Source organism: Suricata suricatta, chromosome 6, assembly GCF_006229205.1.
Source record: "Suricata suricatta isolate VVHF042 chromosome 6, meerkat_22Aug2017_6uvM2_HiC, whole genome shotgun sequence".
NCBI lineage: Eukaryota > Metazoa > Chordata > Mammalia > Carnivora > Herpestidae > Suricata > Suricata suricatta.
The window spans coordinates 135,465,839-135,490,377 of NC_043705.1; the positions used below are offsets into that span (position 1 = coordinate 135,465,839).

At 41.1% G+C, this 24,539-nt stretch overlaps 1 long non-coding RNA gene across 1 annotated transcript; it reads right to left on the bottom strand.

Moving 5' to 3' along the window:
• Nucleotides 1-9,877: 9,877 nt before the first annotated feature.
• LOC115294347 lies at nt 9,878-24,275 on the bottom strand. Its single transcript, XR_003909828.1, has 3 exons — nt 23,772-24,275; nt 16,788-16,901; nt 9,878-10,140 (listed from the first exon to the last, which is right to left on the bottom strand). It is a non-coding gene; the product is annotated as an uncharacterized LOC115294347 (long non-coding RNA).
• Between the last annotated feature and the right edge of the window lie 264 nt (nt 24,276-24,539).

Sequence of the window (24,539 nt, forward strand, 5' to 3'; positions counted from 1 at the left end):
CAGGCTCTCATGAAAGCCTATGCTTCGGATTTGCATGTAAATACCTGAATCTGATGATATATGTGGAATATATATGTTATATATATATATATAAATACATACCGACATGACTTGTTTGGCTAATAGGGGAATAACAAATATGATACATGCATAGATTTAAAATTCCTATGTATTAGGTCTTATCCTCACTTGCTTAGACTTCTGAGACCACCATTTGAATAACCTGAGCTAACCTGCTAGAGAGGCCAGGTGGTGGAGAACTGAGGTGTCCCATCTTACAAATCAAGCCAACTGGTAGACTTGTGAATGAGCTATCTGGGACCAGCCACCTTACAGACAGTTTTCCAAATAACTATGAATATATATACAAACCCAGCTGACATCACTTGGGAAGGCTAAATCTTCCCAGTTGAGCCCTGCCCAAATTGCCAACACACAGTATCAAGAGCAAATAAGTGGTTTGCCATTTTATGTTATTAATTTTTGGGATTGCACAGCAATGGAAGACAGACATGTACCACTATCTGAAATTATGTAGGGTGATTTGCTTAGTCACTGCCCTCCCTCCTAGAATTCAGCTTAGTTAAGGCAGAGGCTTTGTCTTATTTACACTGTGATTGGCAAGCTGAGAACACAATCTGAAAGGCACCCCCAGGAAATATTAGATGAGTGAATGAAAATCGCCTGAGAATGTCTCATGAAGCAGCCTCATGCGTCCCTCCTCCTTCTGGAAAAAGGGAAGAGAAGAAGGTACCCTCAGGAGAAGTGAGGGGATTATAAATCTGGATGATTTGGAGTAAACAATACTTGCATTTTTTTTAAGAGTGGAAAATTTCAATCCACACAAAAGTAGAGAGACTGGTTTAATACACTCCTCCTGAACTTGAATTCCTTCTTCAACAATTATACATTTATGACCAATATTATTTCATTTATTCTGAGTGAAAACATTTCTGAAATATCTGCATATGGCCACCCCATCCGATGCAAGGTGTGCTTGTCTGTTTTTTAATTCCATTGATTCTTAGTCTATTAGAGAGAAAAATGACTTGAAGTCCTCCTAATTTTTTCCTAAATACAGTATTACAAATGAAGCAGCCAGGCTTACTCATAAAACTCCAATCCTCTCAAAATCTTGGCATACTATTTTAAAGACTGCTATAGATTAACTGCACATTATGAGCTCAGTCCAGCAGTCTGAATAAAGACAAAACTCCCATTTGGATGAAAAAAAAAAGCAATTAAATTTTACTGGTAAAGAGGAAGAAATGGAAAAAGAAATGTGAGATTAAGACCAAGACTATTTTTTTATGTGAAATTGTCAACACAGGTGAATTTATTTCAGAGCAGAGATCAAAGGCCTGACATTTTGTGAGGAAGCCAATGAATGCACCATATTTGCTCTGCAGGTCTCCACATACAGAGCCTTGGCTTTTATCCTCTCGACTGGACTGGCTCTTTTAATGTAATCAGTTCAAGTTCTGAATCAAGTTTAACTTCAAAGGACAAGGAGTTGAGCACCAGCCCTTTATTATGCAAAACCATTTTACTATCTAATGAATTTACTGTCAATATATCTCTGCAGACAATGTTGCTTCCCCTTTTTTTAAAACAGTCTTTGTTTTCAGTTTATAATATTGCTTGAGAATCTCAGGATCAGAACCTCTGAGGTCCTAAAAGCCATATTATTCCCGCCTCAATGTCCACCATTAAAATAGACAAGCAAAAGAGTTGAGATAAAACTTGTGCATAAAAAAAATAGGTAATTGTATCATGCACCTTCATTAAGACTTTAATTATTGCATTTCTGAAATTATGCATATGGTCAAATAACAAATGTTACGAAGGATGTGTAGTAAAAAGTAGCCCTATATACTAACCTGTCCCACAGTGCTTTTTCTCAGAGTCAGCAATCTGAGCTGTTTCTTGAAACTTTGTAGAGACAGTCAGTGCACACACAACCATTAGGCAGGTGCCTCTGTTTTATTTCTCTCATTGAGATAATAACACAGTATAAACACTCTCCACCAGTTTTCTTTTCCCACTGTATCCAGCACACCTTGGCAATCATTCTGTGTTAGAATGACTGATGCTTCCTCATGGTTTTCAATGTTGCATAGGATTCCATTATATGATGTATTATAATTTACATTATCATTCCCCTATTGATGGATATTTAAGCTGTTTCACTCTTTAGCTGCTACAGAAAGGGCCACAATTAATAGTCTACTACACCAGCTTTAAGCATATGTGTAAGTATTCTGTAGGATAAAAGCCCTCAAATAGAATTGCTGGATAAAAGGTATATGTGTTTTTAAATTTTAATACCTATTGACAACTTTTATGGAGATTATATAAAAATTATCCCACCAATAATAATACATCATGTGCCTATTTCTCCAAAATCTTGCCCACTGAGTTTGCCGCATAATGTTGCTAATGTTAATGATAAGTTAGAATGGTATCTTAGTGTAGTTTCATTTGCAGTCTCTTATTTTGAGGTGACTATTTTCTCATAAACATGAAAATATTTATATCTCCTTTCTGAGAATTATATATTCATGACCTTTGTGTGTGTGCATAAGATTGTTGGTTTCTTACTTCTTAATAATTTATAATAAATCAGTAATATTTATAGTAACCATTAAATATATTTATATAATTAGGGACATTATCCTTTATGTGAAGATTGCCAATATTTTTTTTGCTGTTCGCTATTTGTTGGTTGACTTTGATCATGTTGTGGTGGAATTTTTTTTTATGATTATTTTATAAGCAATCTGTTCTACCTTTGAAGGTCCCTGTCTAGGAGTCAACACTATAAAGAATATACCATATTTGTTCTGAGGATTTGGATTTAATAAAAAATTTTAAAAACTGTTTGCTAGGGACCATTCATGCCAACATGCTTTCTAGGTGCAATGCAAGAAGATTCTAGCAGCAACCAGAGGACAGTGGGCACACTCAAGTAGAATCTGACCACAAGACCTTTGAAAAGGTTCTACATCTTAGATGACAGAGAACGTAGCACTTAAGATTCAGGAGAAGAGTCTACATTTAAAAATATTTACTATTAGAAGTTCCTGGGTGGCTCAGTCAGTTGATCGCCCAGCTTTTGATTTTGGCTGATGATCCCAGGGTCATGGGATTGAGCCCCGCATCTGGCTCTGTGCTGAGCATGGAGCCTGCTTAAAATTCTTTCTCTCCCTCTACCCTTCTCCCCAAGTCATGCGTGCACTCTCTGTCTTTCTCTCTCTAAATTAAAAATAAATAAATAAACAGAGAAACATTTAAAAAATACTTACTATGAAAAACAGAGGTTAATTTGGAGAAATATTTGCTTCCATGATCATTAAGATATAAGGGTAGATGAATTCTGTGAAATAAGAGACAGATGACAGGATGAAAACCCCAGTCTTGCATGAGTTGGAATATACATGAGAGGTGGGTGGAAATAAAAAATAATTGGATGAGACAGAGAGGGTTGAAAACAATGTCAAAATAAAATTATGGAGGTAATTTGTTGGAAGACTAATTGGTACTGTAGAGAAACCAATCATGAGGTGAAAGAGAACACAAATATTTCAGAATACATAGGGAAAGGACAAAAATACAATAAAAATGAACCGAAAGAAAATGAAAATAGAGGATGAAAAGCAGAAACGCAAAGCCGGTGATCCTGATGAAGACCCTAGAGGAGATGGAATGAACAACAATGAGGACTGTTTAGTGTTCAGATTTCTTCACCGTAAGCTAAAGAGACAATTGGGGTCACTTAATCAGAGTGAAGAATTTACTTACAAGTAAGTGGTGGTTAGCTCACAGTATCTTGAAGAAGGTTCCAGAAGCAGGCTTGGCGACTTGGTAACCAGGAAGTAGGCACACCGTTAGGCTGTTGCTGCCTGGACCTCAGAAGTGCTGAACGCAGGGCCCAGAATGCCCCAACTTCCTGCTGCATCACGTGGTTGGAGGTAACTGCTCCCACTGCTTCTTCCCATGAGTGGCTTTTGTTTCAAAGTCTGTAGTGGTGCATCTAAGTGGGTAAGTGTAGGCCATGTCCCTGTATCTCAGATGCCAGGAAGACAGTGGATGTTTGGTGTTTACCATGGTCACTTTCTGTAGAGGTGCACAGGCTTTTCCAAACAATGGGAGAAACTTCAAACATGAAAAACAGAAAGAAACCTAAGGGTGCCTGGCTGGCTCAGTCAGTAGAGCATGTGAGTCTTGATCTCAGGGTCCTATGTTTGAGCCCCACATTAGGTATGCAGACTACTTAAAAAAACTTGTAGGGGGGCCTAGGTGGGTCAGTTGGTTAAGCATCTGACTTCGGCTCAGGTCATGATCTCTCCATCGTGAATTTGTGCCTCATGTGGGGCTCTATGCTGACAGCTTGGAGCTTGGGGCCTGCTTCAGATTCTGTGTTTCCTTCTTTCTCTGCTCCTTCCCCACTCATCCTCTTTCTCTTTGTCTCTCAAATATAAATACACATTAAAAATATATATATTGTTTTAAAAAGCCTAGAGTGTGGGTTGGATTTAGAGACATGCTCCTAATGAATAGAATACAATAAAAGTGATTGGATATCCCTTCAGAGATTAGGTTACAAAAGACCGATTGCCTGCTTGCTGGATGCTGGGCTCTCCTTGGCTCTTGTCACTTAATCATCTGATGATGCAAGCTGTGACGTTGAGCTGTCACCTCCCAAGGAACTTCATGAGGGCACCTCAGGCCAACAGACTGGGATGAACTAAGGCCCCACTGTTCAACATCCAGCAGAAAAATGGAATCCTGCCAACAGCCACAGGAGTGGGCTCGGAGGCAGATCCTTTCCCACTTGAACCTTGAGATGAGTCCCATCCTAGGTGACACCATGACTGCAGCCTGGAAGATTCTGAGCCAGAGCCACCCAGCTGAGCCACAGAAATGATGTGATAGTATATGTTGTATTTTTTTTTACTGTTTATTCATTTTTTGAGAGAAAGAGAGACAGAGAGGGGAGGGGCAGAGAGAGAGAAGGAGACACAGGAAATGACGCAGGTTCCAGGCTCTGAGCTGCTAGTACAGAGCCTGATGTGGGTCTTGAACTTACAAACTATGAGATGATGACCTGAGCCAAAATCAGATGCTTAGCTGACTGAGCCACCCAGGCATCCCAGTATATGCTGCTTTAATCTGCTAGGTTTTATAAAGTTTGTTATCAAACAATAGAAAACCAATTTAAAAAAACCCTATTTACTTCTTAACGATTCTTAGGTCAAGAGGTTATCAAAACTAAGACGATTGATTCCTTAAGGAAAAAACAACAATGAAATCAATCACATATCAAAATAGATAGGTGAGCTTTCACTTCTGATCTCAACGGTAGAGTCTGTGGCTGATCAGTACCTCAGTGAGAACAACCAAAGCTGGTCAGGTTGTAAAAACAATTCTGGTTGAAGGCTTCAGAGACTGCGGAAGCAGCTTGGAAGGAAGGGACCAAGCTCCTGGAGGGAGGCCAACTTATTGGCTTGGATTTCTTCCAAGGCTGGGAACTGAGGGGCTAATATCCCAGACAGAAAGAAGATGGAAGCGGGTAAATAAAATATTTTCCTTTCTGTGCCCCCCGCATCCCCATAAAGACCTTCCAGAGGTGCAGTCTGCATGGAGGAGGCCCCCCTGCAGGCGGCCATTTCTGCCGCCACTCTCCCATGGGCAGTTCTGATAACTGTGCCTTACCCACCTTGTGCCTCATTCCTGCTCCAGGGAATGCTAATTCCTAATAAAGTAATAGCTCATAAGCCGTCTGCCTGAGGCTTTGCTTGGTATGGAAACCAGATTCAAAATACATGAACAGAAACTAAAACATTTTTAAGACACCAGCAATAGCTAATTAGGAAGCATAATGGGAAAAGCACCCCATACGTCTTATTGGGTTGCGTTTTCATTATCAGTTAAACATATTTTCTAATTGCCATCATGATGGCCCCTTCAGAGCCATAAATTGATACACGTAAAGTGCCAAAAAGGTACGTGGTAGGTACTGGATAAGCGCTAGCTTTTATTGTTGAAAAGCACAGATAACATATCCATACTGGTACATTGACATACATAATAACATGCAGTAGAACAAATAAAAGGAACCTTACAATATCTATTACAAACAAAATAATAACAACAGCTAGCATTAATGGCGTGTCCTATATGTCTTGTGGGACAATACCATGTGCTTTTATCCACACTCGATAAATGAGGAAACTGAGGCATAGCAATTTGTCCAGGTCATACAGTTGGTAAGTGACAGAGCCTAAATTTGAACACAGGCAAATCTGACCATTGATAATGGTCCAGGTTAGATAATAAGAGGCATAATGAATACTTTTTCTTTCCAAACCCTATTAAAATATAATAAGAAAATACTGAAAGCCAGTGGGAATGCTCATGGTATAATAAAACGGTAAATTCTGGAAGATAGAAAGCAGTTGGTAATTGATGGATAGTACATGCTGACAGAGCCGAGAACCTACAACCTTAGGACTCTGTAACTTGAACTCCAGAAAAAATCAGCGGGCTTGGGAGAGAGCGTGGGTTGTGGCGGTGCGCCGGTTAGTGACAAGGCAACAGATAAAGAAGACCTCTCTGGTCTCCAACTCCACTCCGAGAGAGAAGCTGCCTCTGGAGTTAGTTCCCAGGCTGCTGGTGTAATGTGGGAGTTCTGGGGGTGGGCTGAGGCTGAGAGCCCCCGAAGCAAGGTTCCTCGGGAGCCCAAGTTTCTGAGAACCCTTGATGGAGATTTCCCATCACAAGCACGGAAGCCAGTCCAGCTCTATGTCTGTGGGTCTCTCGGTCCTCTGGGCTCCCTGCTCCATGCTTCCCTGTCCCCCTTCCTCCACCCTCACCCATCCCCACATCCCACTCAGCACCAAATGCTGTGTTGAATGGAAAACATAAACTGAAAAAAATCATTCCAGGGGTGCCTGACTGGCTCAGTTGGAAGAGCATGTGATTCTTGATCTTGGGGTCATGAGTTTGAGCCTCACTTTAAGTGTAGAGACTACTTAAATAAGTAAAGATTAAAGAAAAAGAAAAAGGTCATTCCAAACCAAATTACTATAGGCAATGGAATGAGCTAAATAATTATTATAATTACATTATATATTATGTATAATATATAGTGCTTATATAAACACTACATATACAATATATTAAAAGATATAAAACTTTAAAAATAAAATATAAGTGTATATTATATAAATATAATAGTAAGTAAGCTTAATAATGTGTGTTCAGAGAGTTTCAATATAAAGCTAAATGAATACAAATCCAACAGACTTGTTAAGCGATTTTCACATTCTTCAAAAGTCAGCATATCAGGTAGAGAAAAACTAATTCACAATATACATGTAACTTTGTACTAAACAAAATAAGAATATGATGTCTTTTCAAGCACTCCTGAGAAAAATGACAAATGTTCATTCACCACATGCACTAGGTTACAAAGGAAATTTTTCATATTCTAAAGTAGAGAAATCATGCTGGCCACATCCTCAGTCCACAAGGATGTAAAAGCAAAAATAAATGATAAAAAGTATGCTCTTCTCTTAAATGTATTGTCTTTGAGAATTTTTAAGTCATTAAAATACTATTTGAGTGAAAAAAACTAAAATAGAAATTACATCCTATTTAGAATTGAACGAAAACACTCAATAGGTTGCTGCCAAGACAGTACTTCCAAAAAATTATGTATAGTTTTCAAAGTAGGGAACGACAACAAAGAGAAAGTAAAATTAAATTAATTAAATCAAAACTTCAATTTTTGGAAAGTAGCAAATGAGATAGTACAAATAAAACAGACTGGAGGACATAATTATAAATATATTTTTAACTAAAATATGAAACTTTGAATTGTTTTTTGAAAGTCTATATGGAAAGGGCAATTTTCTAAAAAAATTCAAGAGGGGGGAAGAAATGTAAGGAACAATGTAAAGAAAAAACCTTACAAAGAGAGCAAAAAAGTATTTTCTATATCTGTGGCATTAGCATTATGTATATATGTAGATTAGAATCCAACCTATACAAAGTATCCTTATAAGTCACTTAAAAGAAACCTCAAAATTAAACACACACACACACACACACACACACACACACACACACACATTTAAAAGCTAGGGGCCACCTGGGTGGCTCAGTCAGCTAAGCATTTGACTTTGGCTCAGGTCATGATCTCTTGGTTCGAGAGTTAGAATCCGCATCGGGCTCTGTGCTGACAGCTCAGAGCCTGGACCCTGCTTCAGATTCTGTGTTTCCTTCTCTCTCTGCTCCTTCCCTGCTCTCACTGTCTCTCTCTCAAAAATAAATAAACATAAATGTTTTTTTTAAATGGGGCACCTGGGGTTGCTCAGTCGGTTAACAACGGACTTTGGCTCAGGTCATGATCTAGAGGTTCCTGAGTTTGAGCCCCAATACAGCTCTGTGCTGACAGCTTGGGGCCTGGAGCCTGCTTTGGATTCTGTGTCTCTCCTTCTCTCTACCCCTCCCCTGCTCATGCTCTGTGTCCGTCTCTCTCCCCAAAATACATAAACATTTAAAAAAATTAAAAGAAAAAGATGGGGAAGCATATCTGGCTCTGCTGGTAGAGCATGTGACTCTCGATCTTAGGGTTATGAGGTTGAACCCCATGTTTGGTGTAGAGATTATTAAAAAATAAAGACTAAGAAAAACCCCAAAAGTCTTAAAAAATAAAAATAAATGTAAAAATATTTAAAAGATATAAATATGCTATTCACAGAAAAGGGGAAAAATGAACAATAAACTGAAAGAAAATAACACAACCTCATTGGTCATCAGGAATATGCAAATTAAAACCAGAAGACTAGTTATGTGCTCTCTCTCCCCACATTATAATTTCAAATATTCAGAAGGTGGATCATACCCTATTCTTCCAGCGGTGAAGGAAAGGATACAGGTGGAGGGTACATTGATAAATCAGTTCGCAGTGTACGTAGGCAGCATCTATCAAAATTCACACTCCACCATCTATCTTTTATTGTAGATTTCTACTTCTAGAGACCTTCTGTATGGAAATAGCCAAACAAAATGTATTAGTAGAAACATCCTATAAAAAGCAACGGACAAACTAAACTGTTACATAAAGTAAAGCACATTAAAAAAATATCAACAGCCCTGCGGCTTTAAAAAGATGATATCCAAAGTATTTTGGAAAAGGATATGTCATGTAATTTAATTAATTAATTAATTAATTAATTTTAAATGTTTAATGCTGTTTTAAATCTCTTTTTAAAGTTCCATTTGGCAAGGGTGTCACAAGGCTCCAAAGCTTTCATCTTCCTTCTGCTGCCATCTTGGGTCTGTACCCTCCTCCCAACGTGCCCTGTTAAGCCACAGACACTGTTACTGCCAGCTAGCCGCAGTAACATGGCCCTAGACTGGGGACAGGGTCACGACAGAATCTGACATTTGCGAATCAGTATTGGGGTGGGAGGAAGAGGATTCCACACAGGCAAGTGCAGCCAGCAACGACGCCTGAAATGGATGGACCGGTCAGTAAAAGCAAAGCAAAGGAAGTCCGTGGGAGGCCATGTCCAAACTTAGTCCTCAACAAGCTGCAGAAGTTACTAGAGCCAACATCCAAAATGCTTACAATGTTCTCCTTGTCACCACAAGGCCATATGTCTATAAGAGCCCAACTTCAGACACCTACATAATTTGGGGGGAAGAAGCCAAGGTCAAGGGCCTGTCTCAGCAAGCATAGCCAGCAGCTGCTGAGAAATTTAAAGTTCAAGTGACACTGTCTGGAACATTCAAGAAAAGGAGAGACTGCAACTGCATAAGAGGGGCGTGAATGGAAGGAAGTTAATGAAACAGATGTGAACACTCAGGCCACAGAATAGATCATGTTGTAAGCAAATGTGTCAAGGGCAAAGGCAGGTGGCGCCCTGCAGAATGGCAGTAATGACACTGTAAGTGTTATTATGGAATTAACAACACAACCCTCCAAAACGAAGGACTGTTACTTATTTTGGTGTTTCAGAGGAATGACGGTAGGTTGGTTTTACATTCTGTGCCGTTTCCACCATTAACACAAGTACAGTTTCTGTTCCAAACTGCTTTGTCTATTCCTTCTAAGGTCTCGATTCTTCCCTAGAAAATAATTGGGAAACACAAAGAAAAATTTCTATACGTATGTTTATACACATATTATAATATAGAAAACAAAACAAACAACGAAATGAAAAGAAACAAACAATGACAAACATAGGACAAAAGAAGAGTGAGCAATACTCTAAATGTCCTAGGAGGAAATAAGCAGGATTTCCAGAGAATGCAGTGTTATCTTGATGTGAGACCTTCGAGAGTGCAATGGTCAAGAAAGAATTCTTCAGACGGTGTACAGTGCCCAAAGCTGCTTTGTTAACGCCCGGGGCACGACCGCGGGCAGAAGGAGCTGCGTTGGGGCTGTGAGCAGGCACCGATCATATAGGATTTTATATTCTGCGGAGGGGAAAGTGATGTTGGGGCTTTAGGAAACTGACTGTATAAGTTCCTGGAGGTCTGGCTATCATTAAGATTGTGTTTTTCTTGTAAAGCGTTAAGACCGTTACAAACTCTGATGGAGTTTCTGTCCTACAGGACTGGGGGTCTTTGTCAGTTGACCATTTGTTAGTCCCCTGCCTTTGTTCTTGGGCAGACATGAGGACCTGAGGAGTGTCACAGGAAGCCCACCTTTGGTGGGTGTGGGCGTGGTACGTGGTGTCAGTTTACCATTAAAGTCTATTTTAGAAGGAGATGAGAAAATGATCAAAATATACTCTCTGTAGAGTAAACTTCCATTAGCTGAGCCATATGTTTGGGAAGACAACAGGGCTTAGTTAATTCACTAAATTAGGAAATCTTTTGGATAAATATGCATTCCTAAAGACTAGCCTGTAGAGATTTCTTATTATGTTAAGGGTGTTCTTATTATGATAAAGGTGTTCTTTGTCCTGGTGTCCCTTCCCATAGGCTTACGTCTGTCCCTCTGGCTCACTCCCCAGCCCCGTCCTCTCACCAAAACCCCTCGTCTTTGTCTTTCTAAAGGGGATTGGGGAAGAGCTCAGATGCTTCTGGCCCTTTGGGGAGGAGCATTCATGATGGAAAAAGAAAGCATTTATTTGTCTACCCTAACTTCTGACTCAGTAGCCGAGACACCCCTTTGACTCTTTGCTGCATTGTTATTCCAGTGGAGACTCTGGCTTTTTTCCTGCTCTTACCGAAGACCCCTCCTAGGAAGGCATTTCTGGAGTGGAGAGAAAAGCTCCTACACTACATAGTTACGTTTGGGTAATAAAATCATTAGTTACTGTTTTATTTTTCACATTTGTTTTCTGTATTTTTCCACAGTTCAACAGATAACATATGTAGGGAAGGAAAAATATTTTTTCTTCTCCTCTTCTAGGTTCTTGGTGGAGAAGGCCCCATGATAAAAGATTAACAGGAGAAAAACAAACCGAAGTTTACTCCTGCATTCTTGGAAGGGACCCAGGAAAACATCACCTTAAGGCTTTGGGCAGAAGGATGCTGCGGGGAGGTGACCAGGAAAAGTTCAGGAAACAATGTGAGGCTTGTTACGTAGATCTAAGTTGAAGCCTTCTCCATCAGCAAGATTCTTAGGATTTAAAGTTGTCCTTCAGTCACCAGAGGGAAACACCCTTGCACATGGAGATTTCCCTTGTAGATGTAAATGCCCCTTAAGAGAGGGTAGTCTCTAGGTTTTCAGAGCTTTGTTGGGGCTGATGTTTCTTTCTTTTTTTTAGTTTAAAATAAAAAAATCAGTGCCAGGTCATCTTTATGCCAAAGAGGCACATTTTGGGGTGGAATGTTTGGCTCCCTTTATACAAAAATCTGAAAAAAATTATAATCAATGTCATTACAATTTTTTTCTTTTTTTGTCTTAAGAGTTACTAACATGATGTTGGATGATTAAGGATTTCTTCCGAGTGTTTTGTATTTATTTATTTATTTATTTATTTATTTATTTATTTACATAGTTACTTATTTATTTTTGAGACACTCCAACACGTCTCTGTGATATGTCTCCTGATTGGATGAGGGCCCCCAAATGTGGGGTGACCTCACTGGGGGGAAGCTGGTGGCTGGGAGGTGAAAGGGTCCACCCAAGGCAGAACAAAGGAGGCAGAAGTTTATTGAATACATTGCAATGGAGAAACAGGCAAGACAGCAAGGCAGAGACTGTTTGCCACAAGGCCGTGGGTGAGGGCTGTATTTAAAGGGAGAAGGTGAGGCTGTATTTAAAGGGAGATGGTGAGGCTGTATGGGGACATACGGGGGGATATTCCTTTTTTGGCACCTGTGCCTGGTTATAAGTAGCCCACTGGTTAGTTAGGGCCTATGGATATTTTGGGCAGGTCGCCTGATGGGCCTGTGTCTTCAGCTTCGGGTCACTGTGGGCCCTTTTGCCTTGATCAGGTTTCCACTGCTCAAGCCCGTTGCCTAAACGTGCCCTCTACAGTCTCTCAACATGGACAAGTAATCCTAGGCCTGAAGATACGAGTGGGCAAAGTTGCTCCCTATTGAGAAGCATAGAATTAGAGCCAATTTTAGGCATGTGTTACCATTTCTCAGTCATGATTTATAAATGAATTATTCTCTGAAATATGAAAGAGAATAAGCCTTTTACACCTGGATTTTTTTAGGGAGTACACAGATAAGAGCCGGGGAAGTACCATACTTACTCAACTCAATGACCTCTCATTTCTGTTCTCTTCTCTCTGCCAGTGGCATTAACACACAATTTTGAAAGAGGATGATGATACTTGATGCCAGCCATCTCAAAAGGTCAGGCCTACAACCGCCCCGCCTCCCCAGTGCCCTGTCCCAACTCCCTGCTACTCAGGAGCAGAAACATGAAAATGTGGGGCGCCTGGGTGGCTCAGTCGGTGAGGCATCCGAACTCAGCTCAAGTCATGATCTTACGGTTCATGGGCTCTGTGCTGACAGCTAGCTCAGAGTCTGGAGCCTGTCTTTGAATTCTATGTCTCCCTCTCTCTCTGACCCTCCCCTGCTCATGCTTTCTCTCTGCCTCTCAAAATATAAATAAAGCATTAAAAAAAAAGAAATGTGAAAATGTAGATGAAAGTCATGTTTATGTCTGTTAAAAACAAGACATCAGGCCCCGAATGGAGTCTCTTATGCTAAACGCCACATTGCCAATCCAAAACTTAATTAAGATTTTTGTTCTCTCAGAAATGGAATCTTAAACCTGTCCATCAGGTCTCCTGATCAGCACCAGACTGGTCATCTGCCTGATAGACCCCTGCCAGCCCCTAACAGAAGGTGCCTTTGAATTAACCAGCCCACTGTTCTGGTCCAGTGTAACGTTCTTGCTCCTCCTCCCTTCTGCCTATAGCTTCTCAGAGCTCCTTTCTATCAGCTGGATTTTTGCTCACACTCAACACTTTTATATGCCTCTGTTTATCTCCATGCTCACTGCATCATTATTAACAATAACCAAGACATATAAATGGATGGAGAACGTGTATTCTGTATATGCAACAGAATATTATTTAGCCTTAAAAAAGAAAGAGATGCTACCATTTGTAACAACATCGATAGACCTGCAGGATATTATGCTAAGTAAGTCAGAGAAAGACAAATACTGTCTGATCTCACTTGTATATGGAATCCAAAAATGTCCTACTCACAGAAGCAGAGGGTAGAAGACTGTTAACAAATGGAAGATTTCTTTTTAAGTGGTGAAGCTACATTGATGATCTTAGCTATTCTAGCAACACAGATTGCTTTTTTTGGTCTGCTATGAATTAGAGGGAGTGGGAAGCATGTAGCAGAGTGGCTGAGGAGATGGGCTTGGGGATCACACTCCCCAGGGTGAGGATGGCAGCCTCTGCTGCTTACCAGCCTCCTGAATGGACACAGCTCCTTTCCCCCAACCCTCCTTTCCCATCAAGAGAATGAGCATAATTGCACCTGCTTCATGGCACTGTGGTGAAGATTAAATAAATTAACGCATGTTCAGCACTTGGAATGGTGCCTGACCCAGGAAATGGTCAATCAATTTCAGTTATCTTTGGTTAAGTGCAAAAGAACTGTTCATGTAGTTAAAGGGTCATTCATTTTTGACATAAATCTTCTTTCAATGTGTTACAATCACTTCATTTCTCTTGTTCATGATATGAGACATTTTTGGCTGCCCGTTACATACCAATGCACTTGTACTTAGCCCTGGGAGCAAACCATAAATTTCCTATGTATATAAATGATCAATCACTTGTTACCTGCTGGTGGAGAAAGAAGCAGAGAGTAAGAGGAGGGAGCTGTGGTGTAGGGTCACCAAGGCCCTGTTCGATCCCCGCCCCACTTGGTGTTGGAGGGGAACAAAGAGGGCCTCCCAGAGGAGTCCAAGAACCTTTTTTTAGTTGAAAGAGAGTGTGGGAGGGGCAGAGAGAGAAAATCTTAAGCAGTCTCCAGGCTCAGCTTGGAACCTGATGCAGGGCTCCTTCCTAGGACCCTGGAATCATGACGTGAGCTGAAATCAAGAGTCTATGCTCAACCAACTGAGCCACCCAGGCTCTCCTCTGAGAAAAATTTTCTAATCTAGTTACTTTACATGGTAAAAATTTGTAATTTACCATATTGGAAAGGAATCTTCTGAGCATGTGCCTCATCATTCTTTACAGATTGCCCAGGCTGTGAAGTTTTCGTGGAGACACAAGCCCTTTGTTATGAATAACAGAGACTGTGCAAGGCCATCAGGCAAACACACCTCCAGCAGCCTAGCGAACTGCATATGGAGCTCTTTGTTCTTAAATGAGCTCTTACTGCTAAGATTTTTATTCTTAATTATTTTTTATAATACTTCATTCTTTTAAAAATTGCTTATTTATTATTTTTAGTAATCTCTACATGCAACATGGGGCTGTAACTCACGACCCCGAAATCAAGAGTGGCATGCTTTTTTGAGCCAGCCGGGCACCCTACTGCTAAGGTTTTTAAATTACTGGGTCGGCTTCTCTGGGAGGAGACTGAAACATTAGCTGTTGTTTGCAAAGCTCTTATTCTGCTCATATTTCTAAATTGGTAATTTGTAATTCACTGTGGATAGGGAGATTAAGCATAGTTATTAGGATTATATTTAAAATCAAATATAACAGATCTAGTGGTTTCACTTGATAGGAGAGTAAAAGCATCAGTTAATGTGATTGTGTGGGGTGGGCTGCGGTGCTTTTCTGGAGGCTGATTTATTTCCTGGTTCTCATGTGGCTGTAGGTTGCATTTGATGGAATGGTAACTTCTTAGGAATTAAATGGTCTAAATTCTCCTATAGTGATGTTTTTCCAACAGAAGGTGGGATCCTCTTCCAATATTTCAGTAGGTAATAGGTTTACTATCCTGCTTAGCACTGTCTTCATTTCTTATAAACTTGAATCATTTCTTCAATCACCCTTCCTTGTCTTTCTGGTCCTCATACTTGAGTCATATCCACAGTAATTTCTGCATCCTCTTGATTTTGTAAGTTGCTGAGATGGAAGCATGCCTGGCCTTCAACGCCCAGTCCAAATGACCCATCCTGAGAAGCTTTTTCTTAGGAAAACTGTTTCTCTCATGCAGAATTGTTGCTATCTGTACTTCCTTCATGCTTTTAGTTTTCCTACCATTACTCTTAATCTGTGTAACATGTTTATATCTATGTGCTTATCCTTTTAGTTAGATGGGGGCTGTTTTGCGGTTAGGTCCATCCATCTCTCAAAGCCCTTTACCCAAAAAGTTGTCACTTGGCAATCACTGATTTTACAAAAAGATGGTGTTTTATGGTTTGTACTCAATCCTTTTTGCCAATGCCCATCATTGTGCATATTCCCCATCCCCCCAGCATATTGAGCTCATGCGTATAGCATCAAAGGTTAATATTTTTAATGTTTATTTTTGAGAGAGAGAGAGAGAGAGTAACCTGGAGGAAGGGGAGAGAGAGAGAGAGAGGGAGATAGAGAATCCAAAGCAGACTCTGAGCTGATAGCAGGAGACTGACATAGGGCTCAACCTCACCAACTTTGAGATCATGATCTGTGCTGAAGTTGAAGTCTGATGCTTAACTGACTGAGTCACTCAAGAGCCCCCAAATATTGTTTTTTAACTGTATTAACTTATGCCACTTATTCAGAATTTCCTGCATTTAAGAAGCCTTTTAAATACCTGCAGTTTATAACTTTTGGTTTTGCATTTCAATATCTTCTGGAATACAATTTCATATTGTTGGCTTAGCTGGGAAAGGCTACTTTTGGGAGTTCCACCAGATAGGAGGAAGGAGCTGACAAGTACTGTAAATCTAATAGGCTAAAAGTTAAATTCTAAGATGTGTGTGTGTTTGTGTGGGGGGGTGTGTGTCTGTTCGTATCTGGCAAACAGTCATTTCCCTGGAAATAACACTTCTCTTCCTTTGAAGAGTTGCTGTTTGACCATATCAACCACATTGTTGCATTGAAGGTTAACTTCAGTGTTTGGTCAGCAGCACCTGATACAGTCTGAGTCAGTCCATCATGGTCATTTCATGAAATTGTCAAAGTCTGGAAAAAGGATGGGTTGGGGTAGAAATGGAGGTAAGATATGGAATTTGTGAGCTGGTGTAAACAGGGAGCTTCCTCCACTTTGTGTCTGAGCACAGACCCTCTAAAAGGAATGGGAGCACACTAGTACTCCTCATGGAGGCAGGGGCCTTGGAGAAGAAAGAGGAAGCTAGAATTCTATGGGAAGGCACCAAGGGTTCAGGTCAATACCTGGTTGAAACCAAGCTCTAGCAGAATGTCCTTGTATGTTTCTGGCTTCATAGCTCTATTCTTCTCAGTATTGTGGGGAAACTGCTCAGCTGCTCAGGTGGTAAGAGAAATATCCTGAGGGAGAGTGGCAGGGAAAGGGAGAAGAAAAAAGAAATGTGGGTGTTTCACTGTACTTTAATTTAAAAAAAATTTTATTTTTAAGTAATCCCTACACCCAATGTGGGGTTTGAACTTACAACCTTGAGATAAAGAGTTGTATGCTCTACTGATGGAGCCAGCCAGGTGCCCTTCACTGTATTTAATCTTGGATTGTTCCTTGGGGTCTCTGATAAAGGAAGATGTAGAAGGGTTTGTATGTCTACAAACTAATTGTCTGCTCTCCATCCAAATGTCATGAAAGCTTGGTCCCATGAACTGTGAGATCATGACCTGAACTGAAGTCTCAAGAGTTGGATGCTCAACTGACTGAGCCACCCAGCCACCCTTACTTCAACATATTTCTACATCTTCAACTTGTCTGGTAAAATCCCTCCTGCATTTCCATTTTGAGGTAGTGAGATAGAGAAAATAATGTGGGTTTTTTTTTTTTGTAATTTTTAAAATGCTTTATAATCAAACATTATATATTAAGGAATATATAATTTCATTGTTTTGAAGATCTCAGAGTATTGGGGAGAGCTATAGGAAGTGTTTTTGGTGGAAATGAGAAAGCTAATTGTCTCATAGCTTTGATTTTGTATGCAGGGTTTAGATATCCATGAGTGTTCAGAGAAGATAGCAGGTTCTGGTAAAGAGCGAAGGAAGTTAGTGAAGATCAAGGCACCTGGGAAGGGTAGAGGGAGGACTGGCTGGTTGGCTTAGATTTAGAAGCCTTTAGGAGTAGAAGGTCCTGCAGGAATAGAGAACAATAGAAAGATGGAAGAGGCAAAGAGAAAAAGACTTGAAGAAGAGTATGGTACCAGACTTATGGATAGAGTTGATAAATGATAGAATGCAGTGTTGTATAAAATCATATGGGTTGAGTGATCAACTTGATTGGTCAGATATGGAGACCATCCATCCATACTCCTTCTCTTTCCTTTAAAACCAAGGGCATGCATTTTTCAATTTTCTGACATCTTCATTGAATGTGAGATCAAGATATAGGGGAGACAATATTTTCCCTTCCTACCTTCTAAGTTCTTTTGGATGGTCTACTAATCAAAGTAACATGAGACAGAGTAATAGGAGAAAAACAAATTATGTAGGTATGGCAGCCCCATAAAACATGAGACCCAAAGGCAAGAGAGGCAGTTGTGACTTACATGCCATCCTGAGCTACAGAATGGGATAAGGACTTGGGGCTTCAGAAGAAAGAGGGCGATTCACAGAATAATAGGTGATGTTTTATAATTAGATGTGTGCCTTGCCATCTAACTTTTAGATAAAATTTATCTCTGGTAATACTTCTCCTCCTGGGCCATGTCCCCTATCTAATTCTTTAGGTAGTTAAGGGAGAGGTAGAAGTTTCTCTTGAATCTTCTGAGTCTTGATAGCCTTCAGTCAAAAATAATGTACATGCCAAAATGACATATTTTGTGGTTGTGTTTTCTGTTCCTCGTCAAAGGTCAATCATGACTTTGATATTACTTCTACATGGTAACAAATGACTAACTAGGCAGCATCTACAAATTACTAAGAGAACAGCATACTTTTAGTTCATTTGGTAAAGCAATGGAAAAAAAATGTATTTACATGACATGGAGTGTGCCAAGATGCTGTAATAACATCCTTCACCATCTTACAGATTCCCACCTGGGAACTATGGTTTAGTGAAATGTACAATGCCTTAAAGGCAGAGACTGGCTAGTGATTACTTGCTTCACCGGATGGAGTTATTCATGTACAGTAAAACCTTGGATTGCAAGTAACTTGTTCTGGGAGTGTTCTGAAAGACAAGCAAACATTTCTTTCTTCTTTTTTTTTTTAATGTTTATTTTTGAAAGAGAGACAGATCATGAGCAGGGGAGGGGCAGAGAGAGGCGTAGACACAGAATCCGAAGTAGGCTTGAGGCTCTGAGCTGTCAACACAGAGCCTCATGCAGGGGCTCAAACTCATAAGCTGTGAGATCATGACGCTTAACCAACTAAGCCACCCAGGCATCCCAACAAACTAACATTTCTAGTAACTTTTACCTTGATAAATGAATGACGTTTGCTGCCAGACATCACATGATCACAACTGAGCCAATGGTTCTTGAAATTCGCTTTGACATACGAGTGCTTTGGATGACAAGCATGTATCAGAAATGAATTGTGCTTACAAACCAAGGTTTTACTGTGTTTGTTCAATAAGTCTTGGTTGAACGCTACTCTGACCAGGCACTGTTCTAGGCACGGAGACAAAAGTATCCAATGGACCAAATGCTTCAGTGGAAGATGTTAGATAAAAGAAGCAAACAGGAGTTCCTGGCTGGCTCAGTTGGTGGAATGTGAGACTCTTGATTTTGGGGCTGTGTGTTTGAGTCCCACGTTGGGTATAGAAATTACTTAAAAATAAGATCTTTAAAAAAAAGAAAGAAAACCAACAAAATACACACAATATGTGAATGCAGGCGTACTTCAGAGATACTGTGACTTTGTTTCCAGAGCACCATAATACAGTGAGTCTAATGAGTTTTAAGGTTCCCAGTGCATATAATAGCTATGTTCACACTACACTGTGGTCTATTAAGCATACAGTAGCATTATGTCTAAAAAAAAAGTACATACCTTAATTAAAAATACTCTGTTGCTCAAAAATTATAACCATACTCCAAGTTTTTGGTGAATTGCAATCACTCATTACCATAACAAATATAATTATTTTAAAAAGTTCAAAATATTGTGAGAATCACCAAAATATGACACATCATTGCTAATACTGTTGGGAAAATGAGGCTGACAGACTTAGTCAACTTGTGTTGAGTTGCCACAACCCTCCAATTTGTAAAAAAACACAGTATCTATGAGGCAGAATGAAGTGCAATAAAACAGGGTATGCCTGCATATAATATTGAGTAGTGATATGAAGAAGAATAAAACAGGATAGGGTTAGAGTTAAAATATGAGTGGAAGATTCTATTTCTGATAGAAAGGTTAAGGAAGGACTTTTTGATGAGGTGTCTCTGAACAGAGATCTGAGTGAAGTGAGGAAAAGCGTCATAAGGAGCGGAAAGAAGAGTGGAGAGGGAATGCACTTGGCAATGTCAGTGTGGTAGGAATAAATAACGGGGAGGAGGGATGGGCTGGGTGGGGAGGGGAGAGAAAGTATGGTCATGTCTTCAGAGAGGTAGCCAGAAGTTAGATAGAAGATCTGTAGGGCATGTTAACATTTTTGATATTGCACACAGTATGACAGGAAGCTATGGGTGGGTACTGAGCAGGGGCATGAGTGATTAGACTTAGGTTTGAATTGGATCATTCTGGCCACTACAGGGGATGGATTCAAGAGTAAGTAGCAGGGTGACGACAGGCTATTTTTTTAAAAAAATAAAGTTTATTTTTGAGAGAGAGAGAGAGAAAGAGTGCAAGTGGGGTAGGAGCAGAGAGATAGAGAGAGAGAGAGAGAGAGAGAGAGAGATCTCAAGCACTGTTAGTGCAGAGACAGATGTGGGACTCCAACTCACCAACTGCAAAATCATGACCTGAGCCAAAGTCAGACACGTAAGGGACTAAGTCACTCAGGCGCCCCAACAAGAGGCCATTTTGATAGTTCTGGAGCACCATGACTGTAGTTTGAATTGGGATGGTGGGGTGGTGAAAAGTAGTAGTGAAATTTGGAGTATATTTTCAAAGTACATCTGAAAGAACTTTTTGATACACTGAATGTATATTGTGAAAACTCAAAGTCGAGGATGACTCCAAGGATTCTGGCTTCAGGAACTATCTGAATGAACAACTATCTTACTGGCATAATGGCTCGTTGGGAAATGAGCAGGTTTGGGATGTTGTTTGCTTTTGGACTAGGTTGGTTTGAAATGGCCCTTTGGCATCTAAGTAGAGCAGTCAAGGTGACATGTTGATACGCGAGACGGAAGTTTGGTGGACAGGTGAGACTAGGAGATATAAATTGTGGACTGGTCTGCACGTAGCACTGCATTGTAAGACACTGACACCATTTTAGTTCTGACGTACAACAGAGCTATGCTCAGCATTGAGTACTCGGAAGAAACAGGCTGCACTCCGCTATCCTCTCTAAAAACTCACCCTCCCACTCACATAACACAACCTCATTGCTCTATAGCGCATCATTCTTTTCTCTTAGATATTTGAAGGCAACTGAGAGTTCCGTGTATTAGTGACCCTGAGACAAATTAGTGCACCCCATCCAAGTAAATAGTCTCTAAAAACTTTTCAAAAACATGTAACCACTGCCATGTGTCCCTGCATATTCATCTTTTAATCACTAAATCATTCAATATGTATAATGAATATTTGCTATGACTTTAGATTTACAAATAGGGCATAGGGTATAGCTTAAAGAACATTTTTCATCAGTTTGAGAAAGAGAAAAATGTCTCCATTCTATAGTTTAGTGAAAATGCAAGACTACCTTAAACTAAATGTCAGGATTTGTGGCATAAATTAGAAATGCAGAAGGAATCTGAAGGAAAGAAAAGCTAAAAACAAATTAGTGCATCCCAAAGGTGCCTAGTATACACTTTTGGAACATCTCTAAGAGTTTAACTTAAAAGAATCAAAAAGCAATTCTGAAGGGTTCTCCAGGCTAACTGTCCCATTGTTAGGCCTCCTATTGAAGGGCATATCAAGGTCATCACACATAATCTACCTTTAAGATCATTATGAAACCATTCTGATCTAGTGTAGCTTGGATTGTTTTTTATTTACAGTCCCTAACATGACCCCAGAGGACAGACTCAAGATGTAGCAACAAGGGAGATTCAAGGAGGATTCCCAGAGATATCCACTAATACCACCAAGTACCTTTTTTGGGGCCTACTTGCCTGGGCCCCTCCTAGCTCTTCTTCATTCTTGGATTCTGCTCAAGAAACTTCTGGTATCTGAAGGGTTTACAACTTGATAATGAAGGACCTGCTTGGGTGAAGGGTACGTTTCACTCAGGGTGTGCATGAGGGGAGGTGGGTGGGTGGGGAGTGAGATATGACCAGGGAGAGCTTTCCAGCATTTGTTATATTATTTATATCTTTCTCCTCCTTTATATATGTGGAAGCAGATTGGATGTGCCTTTCAGCATTTGGTCAAATTGATAGAATTGCCTCTCTTCTCATTCATTTTTTAGTTGGTAGATGCATGTTGGCTATTGGATGCCTGTCAGCAGCTGCTGGTGCCCTGATATTCTTTATCAGACGTCTGTGTCTCTATCATCTCTTTTGCTTGGATGCCAGCAGTTAGAGTGGGTCATCCTTTCTGTGTTCCCCAATGTTCTATATTCTTACAGCAGAGGACGCATTCAAAGTGGCCAAGAGGCTTTTCCTTGATCCACTTAAGATTCCCTGAGTTAACTGAAGATCATGAACAAATTTCCCTTCTTCAGGAAGGTCAGCTTTGGAGGTCATAGAAGCTGGGAAATAATATTTTTATGTGGCTACTCACTGTATCTACGAAAGTTAATTTTCTCTTACTAGCATTATTTTTCAGAAACAATCACCTAAGCGGATACATCTAGCACTGTGGCTCTTTTTTTCTTTTATCCACACTACTCTGCTGTCTGAATCATCCTGCATCTTTTATACAGAATCCACAACTTGTATGCTGTCCTTCAAATATTAATGTACTTTACCATGCCTGGGAGAAATTTATGAGTTATTAATTGAATTATTTAGGGGATTTTAAAAAACAATTTAGGCAAATTTTAATTCAATAACTGAGGATCAAGGCTTATGACTATCTTAAGACTGTGGCAGTATACAGACGGTGTGCAATGCCATTTTGACAGGTGCAGACTGAAAATGAAAACATATCTACAACCACATTTCTTCAATGTGATAAGTTCCGAGGGCATTCAGGAATTATTATTTTAAAAATATGCTTGCTGCCTGCCACTCTGCTACTAAAAATAAGCTAGTCTGAGGGGCGCTAAGTGTTGGAGGACATTCCTGGGGACTATTTAGTTCAGGACCATGTGTGACAAAGCATTTCTCGCTTTTTTTTTTTTACTACCTTCTTTCTCTGCTTTGCAGCCAAACCAATTTATATCTAAAGACCTTGGACTATTTTTTTTTTAGCCACATATACTTTTTACTTCCAAAATGTACAACGGAAAAATTAATTTAACCTGGTCGTTTATCTCAATCGTTTCAGAGAATCTGACTATTAATGGGAGTCAGTGACACTAAACACACCATCTGCTACAATACTGTTTTAGGAAGCATTATAGAGGATTGGGAAAAAAATTATTGAGTAGTTGAGCCGGAAAATCTGGAGTCAGGGAACTCCAAAGTTTTGTTTGTGGTCCTATGACCTTGACAAAGTTACCCTGCTTATCTCATCCTGGGTTATCAGCTGTGAAATGCAGCCCACGACAACCCAGAGAGAGTCGATTGTGCCAAAGACCTTAAATTGTTAGAATAGTGAAAATCACCATTGATTTGGATAGGCACATTGCACTACGTAAATCCTGAACGTATTTGCTAACTACTGCATGTTTAGCTTTTCCGTCCCGTTCCCTGCAGGTATGGTAGTTTATTTCCAGAAAAGAACTGAGGAGAAAGTTGCCCTGCCCATAGAAAAGTCCCAGAAAGGTTTCGCAGAGTGGAGGTACAGAGAACTGGCCTTGGGCTGCTTAAAATCAAGACCCGAGGACACAGCCACTTCTCTGGGAGAAGAGGTATCATTTGAGTCCTTTATTAAAGGGCAAGGATGAAAGTAACCACCCGCCACACAACGTGGCACCAGAGTTCAACTGGGAGGAACCATTCCAGGAAACGACCCAAGATATTTACAATGTCACCAAGATATTTACAAATAAACCAGGATACTCACTGCAGGAGGGAGGGGGCGAGGAGGACGAGGGGAAGATTCTGGGGCGAGACGGACAGAGGGAGGATATAGGTTCCAGAGGCTTCGCTTTTTAGGGCTCTGGTGGATCCATGAGAGTGCCCTTGAGGGAGAAGGCTCTGAGAGGGCCCGGAGCAATAGCCGGGCAGCAGCGGTTACCGCGCCCCCGGCTGGAGCGCCCTTCCCCGGGCCCCTGCTCAGCCGGCTTTCTCTAGCCCAGGACGCCAGCCTCGCGCCCCTCAACTCCCACGCGGGTCTCGGATTCGAGCATCCCCGCCCCGCCCAGCGCAGGGCTGCCGCAGCCCACTTGCCTTCCCAGTAACGGTTTCTGGACCCGTGGCCTCCGACCCCTCCCCCTCTCCCGGCTCCCGAAGCCGCAGTGCCGCGCCGTTTGGTGAGGGGTAATCCGCCCCGGAACCGACGTGAGCGGCCCCGGGGCGGGGTCGGTGGAGGCGGCTCGGGGATCTCCCGTCCCTGAATTCCAGCCCGAGGTCTCCGCACCCCACCCGGGGCTCGCCCCCGCCGCCCAGGCCCCCCCTCCTCCGGAGCGCCCCCTCCGCTCCTCCCCGTCGGCCCTGCGCCGGCTCCCTCCACCTCCTACTCCCGCCCACGCCCCCGCGGGGTGGCTCGGGTCCCCTCCCCCCACCCCCCCGCGGCGCCGCTCTCACGCGCTGCCGAATTCGGCGCCGCCTCCACCAGAGCCGAGCCGGCGGCTCCGCGGAGCAGCAGCCTGTGTCGCCGCCGCCGCCGGGC